This window comes from Anomaloglossus baeobatrachus, chromosome 7 (assembly GCF_048569485.1).
Source record: "Anomaloglossus baeobatrachus isolate aAnoBae1 chromosome 7, aAnoBae1.hap1, whole genome shotgun sequence".
NCBI classification, from domain to species: domain Eukaryota; kingdom Metazoa; phylum Chordata; class Amphibia; order Anura; family Aromobatidae; genus Anomaloglossus; species Anomaloglossus baeobatrachus.
In genome coordinates, this window is record NC_134359.1 from 232,545,795 (window position 1) to 232,559,851 (window position 14,057).

Sequence of the window (14,057 nt, forward strand, 5' to 3'; positions counted from 1 at the left end):
GTGATATCGTTAATGACGCCAGATGTGCGTCACAAACACCGTGACCCCGACGATAATTCATTAACGATATCGCAGCGTGTAAAGCCCCCTTTAGATTGCCCTGAGCTGGCACCGGGTAGAACAGACAGGTAGTTGCTAACTACCTGCCTGTCATATCCTAGTCCCATGAGAAGAAAAATAAAATAGTCATGGATAATCCCTTTTAGTTCTTTAAAAGTAAAATCTATTTGCAAAAACTATGGCCTTTCCTGTTCCTTTGAGACCACCAATCAACATGCCAAGAAAACTGACAATCAAGGCAGCAGTAAGACGGAAAATGCTCCATACTTCCACATGTATTTTTATTGGTGTGCAACTACATGTCTTGACTAAAGATGAGCAAATCTTTGGAGGTTCGGTTTGCTGACAGCAAATGAACCGAACCTCCAATGGTTCAAACCCGGCCTGAGGAAGTTCGGAATCACTGATTGGCAGTTTGAGTCTCTGCCCACATACAGCCAGTCATAAGCAGATCACTTCCGGGGAGGATGGGCAGGCTTTTTCAATTTTTTTTTTGGTACACACTACTTGCAATCACGTTGTTGTTACCCCCATGTGTGCCGTTCAAACACTGCAAGCGGCTCGCACAGGGCTGAGCTCCAAGCTGACCTGAGCACAGCATTGCTCGCTTGAGTTAAGTTCGCACTTAAAGCATCCAAACTCTGAACTCCAGTTCTGTATTTTTAAGTTATTGTTCGGTTAGAAAACTGAACTTTGGGTTCTCTCATCTCTAGTCTTAACCTTTCTGCACTTTAAATGTGGGCGAAGAATCAGATGGGTGGGTGGCATATAAGTATGTCAGGATGCAATGGGAAAATGAGGAGAATTGTTATTCCTCTTCACTTATCCTCAGGTGTTGCACTCTGTGAATTGTGCGGTATGATTCGTGGTAGTGAACTTCAAATAAGCTCTCTGTATTCCTGCACCTGTCCTCTATTCCCCAACTTCATGTCAACCTCTGATACTGCTTGTTATTACAATATAATGTATAGTTTGTGCTTTCATGATAAAAAACGCCTGAACTGGTGAGCCTGGTACCTCACTCCCATGATAAAAAAAATTATGTTTTAATATTTCTGCTAATTGATTTCAGAAATAGCAAAAAAATAAAATAATTTTCGGTTCCCTGTTGAACACTGTATATGGCATTTTGTGTTCAGTGGATGGTGTCCTCATATGGACTGTTATCGTTACTAATATTGTCTGCACTTGACTATCCTGTTGGAATGTATGGGAGAATATGAAAAAGGTGAGTTCTAGAAAAGTTGTCACTTCTACTGTATGTCCCACATTCTCTGCTCTTACTTATGCTCCCAGGTGCCATCACAAATAATATTCTGTGTCAAAACCCAGAAGTAGAGGAAAGTACAAGAACAGGGTATGGTAAGTACCTGAATGTCTGGTCCTAGGCTTATTTAGGGTGAGTTTAAGATCTGTTCTCGGGTTTAAAAATGAAGTAGTTTTATCTGCTGTAGTTTAGGTGATCTGGATGAATCTGTGTTTATGTATGCACTGGTGGACACAGACAGAAAAGGGCCCTTGTGCAAGAACAGTATATAAGCCCTTTTCAGTCCAATAACTCATCAAAATTCACAAGTCCATTTGTTTTGGAAGTAGAAATCGGCCCCCCAACCTCTTGGACCCCTGTGAGGGTGCAGAGTCTGCACCAATGATATGTCTGCCCCTGTATTTATGGGTCTTCATTTGTTCAGACTGACTGGTGTGAGGTGTAATGTATGGTCTGTATATGTGACGCCCTGGCGCGCCAGGTGGTCACAGAAGAACACAACACCCCATATAAAACCATCCCAAACTAGGTTCCATCAGCCACAAAATCCTAGGCACCCCCCTCAGGGTAAATGTGACGCCCTGGGCAAGCCAGGGGTCACAGGTCACAACACCACCACACCCCACACTCCAGGTAGGCACATCACAGCTAAACTACAAATCCTTGTTGCCTTCCTCCAGAGGCTGATGATTCACACCAGGGGGTGGGCCAGGCGGTTGGCTCCGCCCACCAAGGAGATCACAGCTCTGGAGGCGGGAGAAACCAGGCAGAGTAGCCCGGGGAGGGCAAGAGTGAACAGCAGATTAGCTCAGGAGGAGCTGGAGTGAGGAGCTAAGTGAAGGAGTAAACAAGTAGTGAAAGTAGAAAAGTGGTAAAGGAGAAAAAGGAGGAAAGCAAGTGAGGTGACAAGAAGGAAGGAAAGCCTGAAGGGTCCAGCTTTGTGTAGGGCCAGATCAGCAAGGTCAGCGACGGCGGTGACTGTCTGGAGGGGGACCGTTTGGAAGTTCCTGGAAGGACCCCGTTGGCTGTGTGCCCGGTGGTCTGGAGCAGTGTTCCGAAGGACAGTCAGCACCAGGGCAGGGGCCTCTCGGACCCCGGCAAGGCTAGGAGTCGCCAAATTTGCCGAATCCGTCAGTGAAGGGGACGTAGATCCCCCAGCAACCAAGTCCCGATTGAAGGCAACAGCCCAACCTGAAGCAGAGAGACGCCGCCACCGCCAAGGCACCAGTTTCTCAGGGCCAGCGCCTGCGGGCAAAGTGTAGAGCTCCTCCGGCCCAGATTGTAGTCGGGGAGCGGGTAACCGGAGGGAATCCACCGCTACCACAAGTCAACCATAGGTGCAAGGAAGAGGGACATCCCCGTCACCTACCGGGAGTGCAGGTGCAGCCGTCTGTGGGACCGTCCTACCAGCCGTTTGGTTTACCGTACAAACTGTGTCCGTGTCTCAGGCTGAGTGAGTACCACAGTGCCGCAAGGCACAGCGCTGCCCCCGCGTCCCTGCGCCCACCAGGCCCCGCACCTCACAAACCATCACCGGGCCCCGGGATCACCAACCCCTGCCCACGGAGGGGCAACACAACACCTGGCTGCTCCACATAACCATCCCCGGGATCCCCGCATTGAGCAGCGGTGGTGAAATCACCACAACCGTGGTGGCGTCACGAACTATAACAATCCCCGCACCCAACAGACCCCTTTCACTCACGGGCGAGGAGTGTCGCTCGAGAAAACCCCCGGGATCCGGCCTACGGCTCGAGCCACCACTGAGCAGCGGCTGCCGGACCCGAGCAGAAGGGGGCGAGCGTAGTGAGCTGACACCCTCCTCCCTGCCCGCGACATAAAGAGGACACAGCAGTGGGCAGGACCAGGCGGATTGGGAGCGCCCACCTAGGGGTCTTGAGGATCCAGGGGCAGGAACACAGTAGTCTAAGTTAAGTTCAAGTTGAAGTTGGAGGTGCAAGCGGAGTCTGTGACAGTGACAGACTGTGGAGGTCAAGGCTTTGCCTAGTGGAGGGTAGCCAGGGTAGTGGCCCTGGTCTACTGGCTAGGTGGCAAGCAGTGGACCGTGTCCAAAGGCGATGGGAGTCTGGTCATGGGAAATCCAAAGAGGACCGGGATAGGGTTGGAGCCCGCCGGTACCAACAGCGGAGATCCGATCTGGAAACCGTGCACAGGAGGGGTACCTGGACCCTCGTTAGAAGACGGTTGCAAGCCCCTTCTTTAATTAACCAGGCCGGGAGCAAGGTTCCAGACGTTGTCCCAAAGTGTTAGCCCAGATAGAGCGAAACGGCAGCCCACCGCGGGGGATAGGGTATCCGCAAACACCCACTGAAATCCCAAGGGTCAGTTTTCGCAGGCACGACTCCCAACCACAACAACACCGGGAGCGGACTTCCCCGTTCCATACGGGATTGTCCAGAATTGAGAAAGTCACAGAGTGCCGGAGGAAGGGACATCAGTACACCAGCCGGGTGTGGGACCCGAGTACACCCGGACGCGGAAGCCGGCCACTGACACCTTGGTTTACCAACAGACTTGTGTGCAATTATTCAACAGTGAGTACACCAACATTCCCCTGTCCGGCCCGAGGCGCCACCTCCGGCCTACATCACTCCCCGTGTCCTGGACACTGAGCCCAGGGGCATCCACCCCTACCCACGGAGGGGTTAAAACAAACCAGCTGCCAAACCATCGCCCCCGGGTGCTTACTAACAGCAGTGGTGGTATTCCATATTACCACACACCGTGGGTGGCGTCACGAAGTATCCACAGCAATCCCCGTACATATACGACCCTTTTTATTTGAGTGTCCGCGCGCCCCCCCGAGCCACTGTGGATCCGGAACCGAGCAGTCCGTCTGCTGACGTGGGGGCGGCACAATACAACTTCAGGAGAATCCACAGCAGCTCTTTCCATCAAGGTAGCTATTATACAAATGGCTTTGTATAGTCAGCAAAGCTTGCTGGGAGACCTAGCTATTTAAACACAAGAAAGTGTGTCTATAGAACAACTACAGCTGCCCTTAACTGCAGGAGAGCTGCTGGCAGAAAAACTAACACTTAACTACTTCAGCACCAAAGGAAATGAAACAACATATACATGCAGAGTCTCAGATAGAGATAAGGGGCTACAGTCCTCAAGCTCCCACTAGTCTCCAAATACAGGGAGTCGACCGTGACACATATATTTCAGCATAAGGACATATATACAGTCATGGGGACATATATACCAGATGGGGATGTATATACAAGGATGTTGGACATATTTACCTGAATGGGGAAAATATTTACTAGGAAGTTACCCAGGATGGGGGACATTAGTACAGAATGGGTGACATTACTACTTAATGAAGGGGGAGGTGGGTGGGACAACTCGTTTGTGTTTATAGGATTTAGAATGCTACAATTGCCCACAGATCTGACTAACATGCGGGGTGGAGCAGGTCTAAATTTTGCACTGGGGCCCATGGCACTCCAGTAACGTTACTGGCCAATGTCACAGCTGCAGCTACGTATATTGCATTGCCACAGCAGAGATGTCTGGGCACATCTGACATCATTGACATAAGTAAAATATATCTTTGTACCGTGTTAGCCAGTAGAGATAAAAAAATTGTTTAAAAGAACAGAGAGTCCTCAGTGGTTGATACCTTTTAATGGCTAACTGAAAAGATGGTAATAATTGCAATTATTACCATCTTTTCAGTTAGCCATTAAAAGGTATCAACCACTGAGGACTCTCTGTTCTTTTAAACAATTTTTTTATCATTGACATAAGACACTGCTGGCCCGCTCTCTGTTCCTAAGTTGCTGGCGTGCCCTTGGCCCTTGCAGTACATTATATAGGATCCAAAAGTGATGAGGGGCGTGTGCGCACCCACTCACCCATACACTTGCCTGTCCACTCTCCGTAGGGAGTATCGCAGCTCACCTCTTTCCCCTTCCTGCACAATGACATCAGCATGTCACCAAACATGAGAACATGTATAGAAAACTCTCACAAGAAAATAGTGTCTTGACATGCATATGTGGAATGTCCATATCTAACAGGCAAGAGAGCAGCTTCCATAAATATACAGAAAACATAATACAATAATGTGCAATCAGAAATACAGATTTTAAAAAAAATTATCACAATCTGGTTTCAATTAATTTAAAAAATGTATGTGACATATTCCTTTAAAGAATATAACTAAAATAAACCTAAAAAAGAGTATTGAATATTAAAAAGAAATTTATAACAGGCAGAGTAGGGCCCTGCCAGCAAAGTCTACCTTGTCGTGGTGGTGTGATGCCCTGGACTAGTCAGGTAGTCACAGACACAACATCACACACACCCCTTCCCCGGATAGGTGACACCAGTCACACAAAAATCCTTGTTGCCACCCTCCAGGATCTGATGTCCACACCAGGTGGGGCGGATCCAGGCGGTTGACTCCGCCCACCAAGGAGTTCAAAGGCCTGGAGGTGGGAAAACACAACAGACAGTAGGAGAGACAGAGAGTCAGTGAGCAGACAGTGAAGGAGTGAGGAGGGAAAGTCAAGGGCAGACCTGGGACCAAGCCTGCCACGGACTGTTTAGGTGTCTGGGTCGGAGCCCAGGCACCTCCAGGAAGGTCGGCAGACAGTAGTGGCCATCTGCAGGAGTTGGTGTACGGTCGGTGAAACCGTAGGACCGGGGTCGGGCGGTGGCCCGCCGGTACCGAACCGGGGAGCCGATTGGAGCCAAGCACCAGGCAGGATACTCAGACCCCGACCAGGCTAGAAGCCGCCCGGATAGTCAAATTCACTGATTGCAGTCTGGACCTCAGGGGTTCATTCCCACCCAAGTTCCGATTGACGGCAACAGCCCAACCATCCCGGATAAGTGCCACCGCCAAAGGCAAGAGATCCAAAGGGCCAGTGCCTGCGGCAAACGGGCTCCCACGACACTTACACGCAGGGGAGCGGACTACCAGTGTCCAGGCACAGGAGTTATTCACAACATAACATCAGTGCAAGGGGAACGACAGCCGCCACCAACCAGTCCAGGGAGAACACCGCAGCTGGCTGTGGGCCCAGTCCATTCTACCGTTTGGTTTACCAGAGACTCAGTTATCTTGTGTCAGAGTGAGTACACCAGTGCCGTCAGGCATCGCACCGCGCTGCACCGCGACCCTGCGCCTTGCACCCCGGCTCTCACCTTCCCGCGGGCCCCCGGGACCATCGCCCCCTGTCCACGGAGGGGTTAACACCAAGCTGCATAACACCGTCCCCGGGAGGCCTAGTCAACGGCAGCGGTGGTGTCCACTATACAATCACCACAACTCGTGGGTGGCGTCACGAACTTTATTAATTCCACCAAACAACCACCCAAACCCATGCGTGCACCGCCACTACCCCTTTCAGCGCAATGTGACCCCTGGGCCCGTGAGAGGCTTGAGCCACCACCCGCAGTACACGAGCATGGACCCGAGCGGCTCGGCAGCCGCAGCCGAGGCCGCGGGGCGGTACAGTGGCAGGCAAAAATCTTTTGGCCAAAACAAAAGCTGATGGCTATGTATGTGATATGGTGTTCAATGGGAGCTGTTAATGTGTATTTGGGGAATGATCAAATCATATCGGGGCTGCAGCTGACCACCTTTGTATTCATTTACCATTTTCCGTGCTGACAAGGAGTTGTGCCTGTCACAACAGAAGCAGGTGAGTACCTGTCCTATTCCCTGCACCTATCTCTATCGGTTAAAACCCTATGTGCACTTTCTTTCCACAGTTTTTGCTATACTGTGTATTTGGTAAGGACGTGGAGCAGACGTGGAGTTTTTCCATGAGTGGGCAGTGGGATTATGTAAGGTTTGAGGGGTGGAGGTGGAGCTCGGTTGGAAGCGGGGTGGAGTCTCAAGGGGGTCCAAAATGTTTGCCAGTATGGCTGTCACGCTAGGTACAGGGGAGTACTAAGTGAACACCAAAAGAGAAGGGAAACACTGCATCTAGGAAAGGGGGCAGATGGTGACCCCTGATCAAACCTACAGCTTGCCTCTGGGGTTTCTCAACACCGTAGATAGGTTCCGCACTTATGCGCTCAGCTGGATACCTGACCCCAGGAGGACTCTAGAGCTGGGCCCTAGATAGGAAACAGGTGGAATGAGCTCTTTGTCAACCCCCCTAAACACTAACAAAGACACAGGGAGCACACATATGGGGATAGTGCTTGAACATCTTATCGCCAGATGTCTCAGTAAGAAGTTCTACAAAGAGCAACAATGATCCTACAGATGAATGCAAGTCTCCTGCTTTTAACCAGAGCTTGTGAAGGAACTGAATATCACCAGTACAAAAGTACAAGTCCAGGGAAAATTAGAGTATTTAAATCCAAGGGGAAATATATGATTAGCAGCTGAAGGGAAGAAGAGTTCTGCAGGGTCCTAGAGGGAAAGGTATGAAAACCCACCATAGGATATACCTAGTACACTGAATACTAACAGCGAGAATAAAGAAATTCAGGGATCTTTTTACACAGTCAAACGCTGTGACCTTCTATTGCCTGACACTACAGGACTCTGGTCCATCTGTCACATACTGTAAGACACTATTATTGTAAATGGTAGATATTAGATGACTCTTGGTATAAGTTTTGAGAAACACTGTCAATGGTTTCAGAAAATGTTAATAAGATTTCTGTTTATATGATTTATATGTTAGATCTACACTTAACCTGCATTAGATAATCAGATTTTTAATTCTTACTGGCATCACAGTATCCCATGTGTTAACTAGGAAAACATACAAATAGAAGACAAAAAATACTGAGAATAGCTGGAGAACAGAATACTCTTTATTAGATTAGATTTATAGATATTATGAGAAAAGCATGTCTGTTGAATATTTATTGAAAATTAACAATATAACAAAATATAAAACTACAATTTAGTTTTTTTACTTAAAGTCCTAAAAAACCCATATGATAAACTATCTCGCACATGTAGTGTATGATATGTGATTATATCCCCAATACTTTATTTCTTTCCAAAATCATAAAACAAATATTATACAGTATACAGTATGTAGCTTAACTCTTTCAATATCTTTGATGGACATGTATTTCAAAGGTAGTGTCCTTGCCTTTGATGCGAGCTCAAATTCCAGGTTTGCATCTTTACCCACACATAATAGGTGAATTAAACATAATTTATGTGAATTTAACAGCCATGGATGGATTGAAGCTCCTCCCACTAGTGTTAACCTGTTAAATGCCGGTAGCAGGCAAGTGCGTCATTCCACGTGCTCATCAATGCACCCATGACATTAAGGTGGGACACCGATGAGTTGTTATGACAGCCATGGATCTGCTAAAGACCCCAATGTCTATCATTACGATACTCCTGTGATACGACTGCCAAAGGCCAGTGTTTGAAGGAGGATGTAATTTTAGCTTTACATAGTACTATAGCACTTTTATGTATAGCACAAGTGATTGGATGATCACCGTTTCAAGTCCTCTAAGGGTAATATTAAATACATTAAAAAGTTAAAAAAATGTTTTTTAAAATATGAAAAAAATAAAAAAATAAGGATAAAAGTGGAATTGCACTTTTTTTTTTTTTTAAAATTTCAACACACTTGCAATACTTTTCCTGTTTTCCAGGCCCAGGCCCTCACATGGTGGCTTCCCAAGGAAGCCCTACACGAAATGCACGTCGGGACCCATGATCATCATCCTCTCTCTCCCCCCTAAGCAGGACAAAATAGGTGAGTGACACTGTGCTCATTTATTGAGCGCTTTCTGCACTAGCATTATACCTTAGTTATACACTGGGCATTCTACTAAATTATCAGTGGGTATCTATGTAGGATTTACTTGGCTTTTAGCTTGGTTTGGTTGGATTGAATGTTTTGACCATCTTCTGCCATACAGGTACCTTAAAGGGATATATGTAAACTAATACCTGGTGGATACTGTTGCTATACATGGCATATAGATCCCTTGTCATGGCATTCGGGTTACTCGTTACTTTGCGAGTTTTCCCCATTGACTTGCATTGCACACACTATTCAGAATGAATACGCGAGTAGTAGACAGTACTCGTTTTGAGTAAAGCGAGTACGAATAGTTAGGTACTCACTCAAATCTATTTGCCTTGAATGGTTTTTTATGTCTGTAAGTGTTTAATAAAATTTAGCATTTTTTTTTAATATATCTCAATTGTTGGACTTATTGCTCAATTGATGCTTATAGGAAATACATGATAAAATGAATTGTTTAATTCAAAAGTAAATCATCCTGCAAAAATGAAGCCCTCATATGGGGACAGAAAAATAGAAAAATTATGGCAGAAAAAACAAAAGCGCAAAAAAGGAAAATCGCAAGATAATGAATGAGTTATATCAATATGAAGCAAAAAAAATAAAAATGAAACAAAACAAACCTCATCATGTCTAATGTATTGGATATTCAAAATGAGGTACTAGGGATGCCTAACACATTTTTCACTAAAGACTTGTTTATAAAGGGTTATGGGAATATCAGTCCTGCAAATACCCTGTTTCCCTGAAAATAAGGCACTGTCTATTTTTTTTTTGCCTTGAAAAAAGCACTAGCTCTTATTTTCAAGGGGTGTCTTATTCTCGAGGAGACATGGTTGGGGGTAAGTGTAGCCCCCACAAAAAGCAGACCCCCCCCCCTTCCCAGGCTGCCAGATCTCCCTGTGCTCTCCAGCGGGCGCTCCCAGCAGCTATGCTGCACGCTGTCCTCCCCTGCGTCTGGCTGACACTCACATACATCAGAACACACTCACACATGAGATAGCATACACGCACACATCATATTGCATACACTCACACATGAGATAGCATACACGCACACATCATATTGCATACACTCACACATGAGATAGCATACACGCACACATCATATTGCATACACTCACACATCAGATTGCATACACTCACACATCAGATTGCATACACTCACACATCATATTGCATACACTCACATATCAGATTGCATACACTCACACATCAGACAGCATTCACTCACACATCAGACAGCATTCACTCACACATCAGACAGCATACACTCACACATCAGATTGCATACACTCAAACATCAGACAGTATACACCCACACATCAGATTGCATACACACACATCAGACAGAATACACTCACACATCAGAACACACACTCACTCATCAGATAGCATACACTCACACATCAGAAGCATACACTCACATCAGAACACACACTTACACATCAGATAGCATACACTCACACATCATGCAGCATACACTCACACATCAGACAGCATACACTCACACATCAGACAGCATACACTCACACATCAGACAGCATACACTCACATCAGAACACACACACACATCAGATAGCATACACTCAGGGGCATAACTACCGCGGTCGCAGTGGTCGCCATTCCGACCGGGCCCGGGCGGTTAGGGGCCCGTGGCTGGCCGGCAGATCATCAGCCAGCTTCTTTCTGTGAGAGAGGAGCTGCACTGTTCTGCAGCAGACCACGCGTCGTGGTGGCCGCTATATGACCCAGTCGCCGCCGCTGACACCGGGCCCCCCTGCCTGGTGTCAGCGGCGGCGTCACCGCGCTCCCGTCACCGTGCTCTCGTTACCGCGCTCCCGTCACCTCGCTCCCGTCACCGTGCTCCCGTCACCGCGCTCTGCTGTGATATTGCATAGAGCCGCTCTATGCATTATCAGTCTCCCCCCGTGCCTGTGCGGTGACGTCACTCCTGTGCGACTGCTGTGCTGAGTGCACAGAGCGCAGAACGGGAGGACGCCAACCGGAGCCACGGGGGAATGAGAACAGAAGTGAGGACGAGCAGCGGTGAAACAAGTAGAGGTGAGGACAGAGCTGAGAGGTGAGTACTTGTTTTTTTATTTTTTTTTATAAATCAGTGAGTACACGGGGAGGCAGGCTGCAGGACACATGGAGTCCCTGGGGGGGCCTGGCTGCAGGACACATGGAGTCCTTGGGGGGGCTGGCTGCAGGACACATGGAGTCCTTGGGGGGGTTGCTGCAGGACACATGGAGTCCTTGGGGGGGCTGGCTGCAGGACACATGGAGTCCTCGGGGGGGGGGGTTGCTGCAGGACACATGGAGTCCTTGGGGGGGCCTGGCTGCCGGACACATGGAGGCCCTGGAAGAGCTGGCTGCATGACCATGGAGTCCTTGGGGGGGGGCTGGCTGCAGGACACATGGAGTCCTTGGGGGGGTCTGGCTGCAAGACACATGGAGTCCTTGGGGGGGCCCTGGCTGCAGGACACATGGAGTCCTTGGGGGGGCCTGGCTGCAGGACACATGGAGACCTTGGGGGGGCTGGCTGCAGGACACATGGAGTCCTTGGGGGGCCTGGCTGCATGACACATGGAGGTCCTAGGAGGCTGACTGCATGGCACATCGAGGCCCTGGGGGGGGCTGGCTGCAGGACACATGGAGGCCCTGGGAGAGCTGGCTGCATGACAAATGGAGGCCCTGGGGGGGGGGGGCTGGCTGCAGGACACATGGAGGCCCTGGAAGAGCTGACTGCATGACACATGGAGGCCCTGGGGGGGCTGGCTGCATGACACATGGAGGCCTTGGGGGGGGCTGGCTGCATGACTCATGGAGGCCTTGGTGCGGGGAGGCTGGCTACATGACACATGGAGACCCTGGGGGGCTTGCTGCATGACACATGGAGGCCCTGGGGGGGCTAGCTGCATGATGCATGGAAGTCTATGGGGCTGCATGATTCATGGAGGTCTATGGGGCTGCATTATACATGGAGGTCTATGGGGATGCATTATACATGGAGGTCTATGGGGATGCATAATAAACATGAAGGATACCTTGTACATGGACTATATGAGTGCATTATACATGGAGGCGTATGGTGCTGCATAATACAATATGAAGGTTTATGGGGCTGCATTGTAATACATATAGTACTATGAGGGCTACATTATAATATATGGAGGGAGGCTACTTTATACATGGAGGACTATGGGGTTGCATTATAAAACATGGAGGACTGTGGTGCAGTATAATTTATGGAGGACTGTGGGGTGAATTATAATACATGGAGGACTATGGGAAATGCATTATAATACATGGAGGACTATGGAGTTGCATTCTAATATGTGAAGGGTTATGTGGGGCCCTTTATACTATATGGAAGGCTATGTGGGGGCCATTATAGTATTTGTAGAACTATATACGAGGGTTGACAAAGATACAAGCATGGTATGGGAATGTTTTGTGCTGAGGGAAAGAGGCTCTTTCCCTCAGCACCCGGCTTTCCCATGCTCTGCTGTACATCTCTCAGCACCCAGCTTTCCCATGCTCTGATATGGGAAAGCTGGGTGCTGAGGGAATGATGTATAGCAGAGCATGGGAAAGCTGGGTCCCGAGGACAAGATGGATATCAGAATATGGGAAAGCTGTGTTCTGATAGAGGGATTTCAGATCATGGGAAAACTGGATGCTGAGGGTAAGAGCCAAGTGTCAGCATCATTATCCTGTACCCTGAGTGTCTGTGTCATTATCCCGTACCCTAAGTGTCGGTGTACGTGGAGAGGGGGCCCCGGTCCAAATTTTGCACCAGGGCCCATCAAACTCTAGTTACGCCACTTCATACACTCACACATCAGACAGCATACACTCACACATCAGAACACACACTCACACATCAGATAACATACACTCACACATCAGACAGCATACACTCGCACATCAGACAGCATACACTCACACATCAGACAGCATACACTCACACATCAGACAGCATACACTCACACATCAGACAGCATACACTCACACATCAGACAGCATACACTCATACATCCGACAGCATACACACACATCAGAGCGCACACTCACATATCAGAACGCACACTCACACAACAAAATGCACACTCACACATCAGAACGCACACTCACGACATCGCACATACCGGTACAATCGCGTGCACACACTCACCACATCCAGTGATATCACTTGCTTCCGGCCATGTGATGCATTCCTCCTGCAAGTCCTGGAAGCTTCAGTGCTCAGAGCTCAGCATCACATGATGCAAGGTCCTGTAAGCTCCACTGCTCAGTGCACAGCATCGCAGGTGCACGCTGCCGAGAAGTAAGCAATATCGCTGGATGTAGTGAGTGTGTGTATGTGATCTGTAGTGTGATTGTGTGTGTGTGTGTGTGTGTGTGTGTGTATGTGTGTGTGTATATGTGATCTGATGTGTATGTGTGTTCTGCCGTAGGTCGTTGATGTGCTCCCCTGCTCCCGGTCGGCATCTGGTGAGTATGATTGCGGGGTCTTCTATCTTCTTTCTTCTTTCTTCTGGGTGTGTCCGCTGCCTATAATGAAGTGTCCTGCAGTGTCTTTAACTTTTTTACCGCTTCATGGACACTTCATTATTGAACCGCGACTAGGTCTTATTTTTGGGGGATGTCTTATATTTAAGCCTCCCTGAAAATTCTTGCTAGGTCTTATTGTCGGGGAGGTCTTATTTTGGAGGAAACACGGTAGAATGGAAAACCCTTTTTATTTTTGTCTTTTACTTGTAGCTATTTATAATCAACCTACAATGTTCTGAAATCCTGGAAAATAAATGCAAATTATTATGTCGAAAAACAGCAACCAGAAGAGGACTAAGAGCTACTCAACAGCAAGAGTTGTAATTTGTTTTAATAATTAGAAAACCTATTTGAGATTTATATCTTCATTGAAAACCAAGATAAAAGAT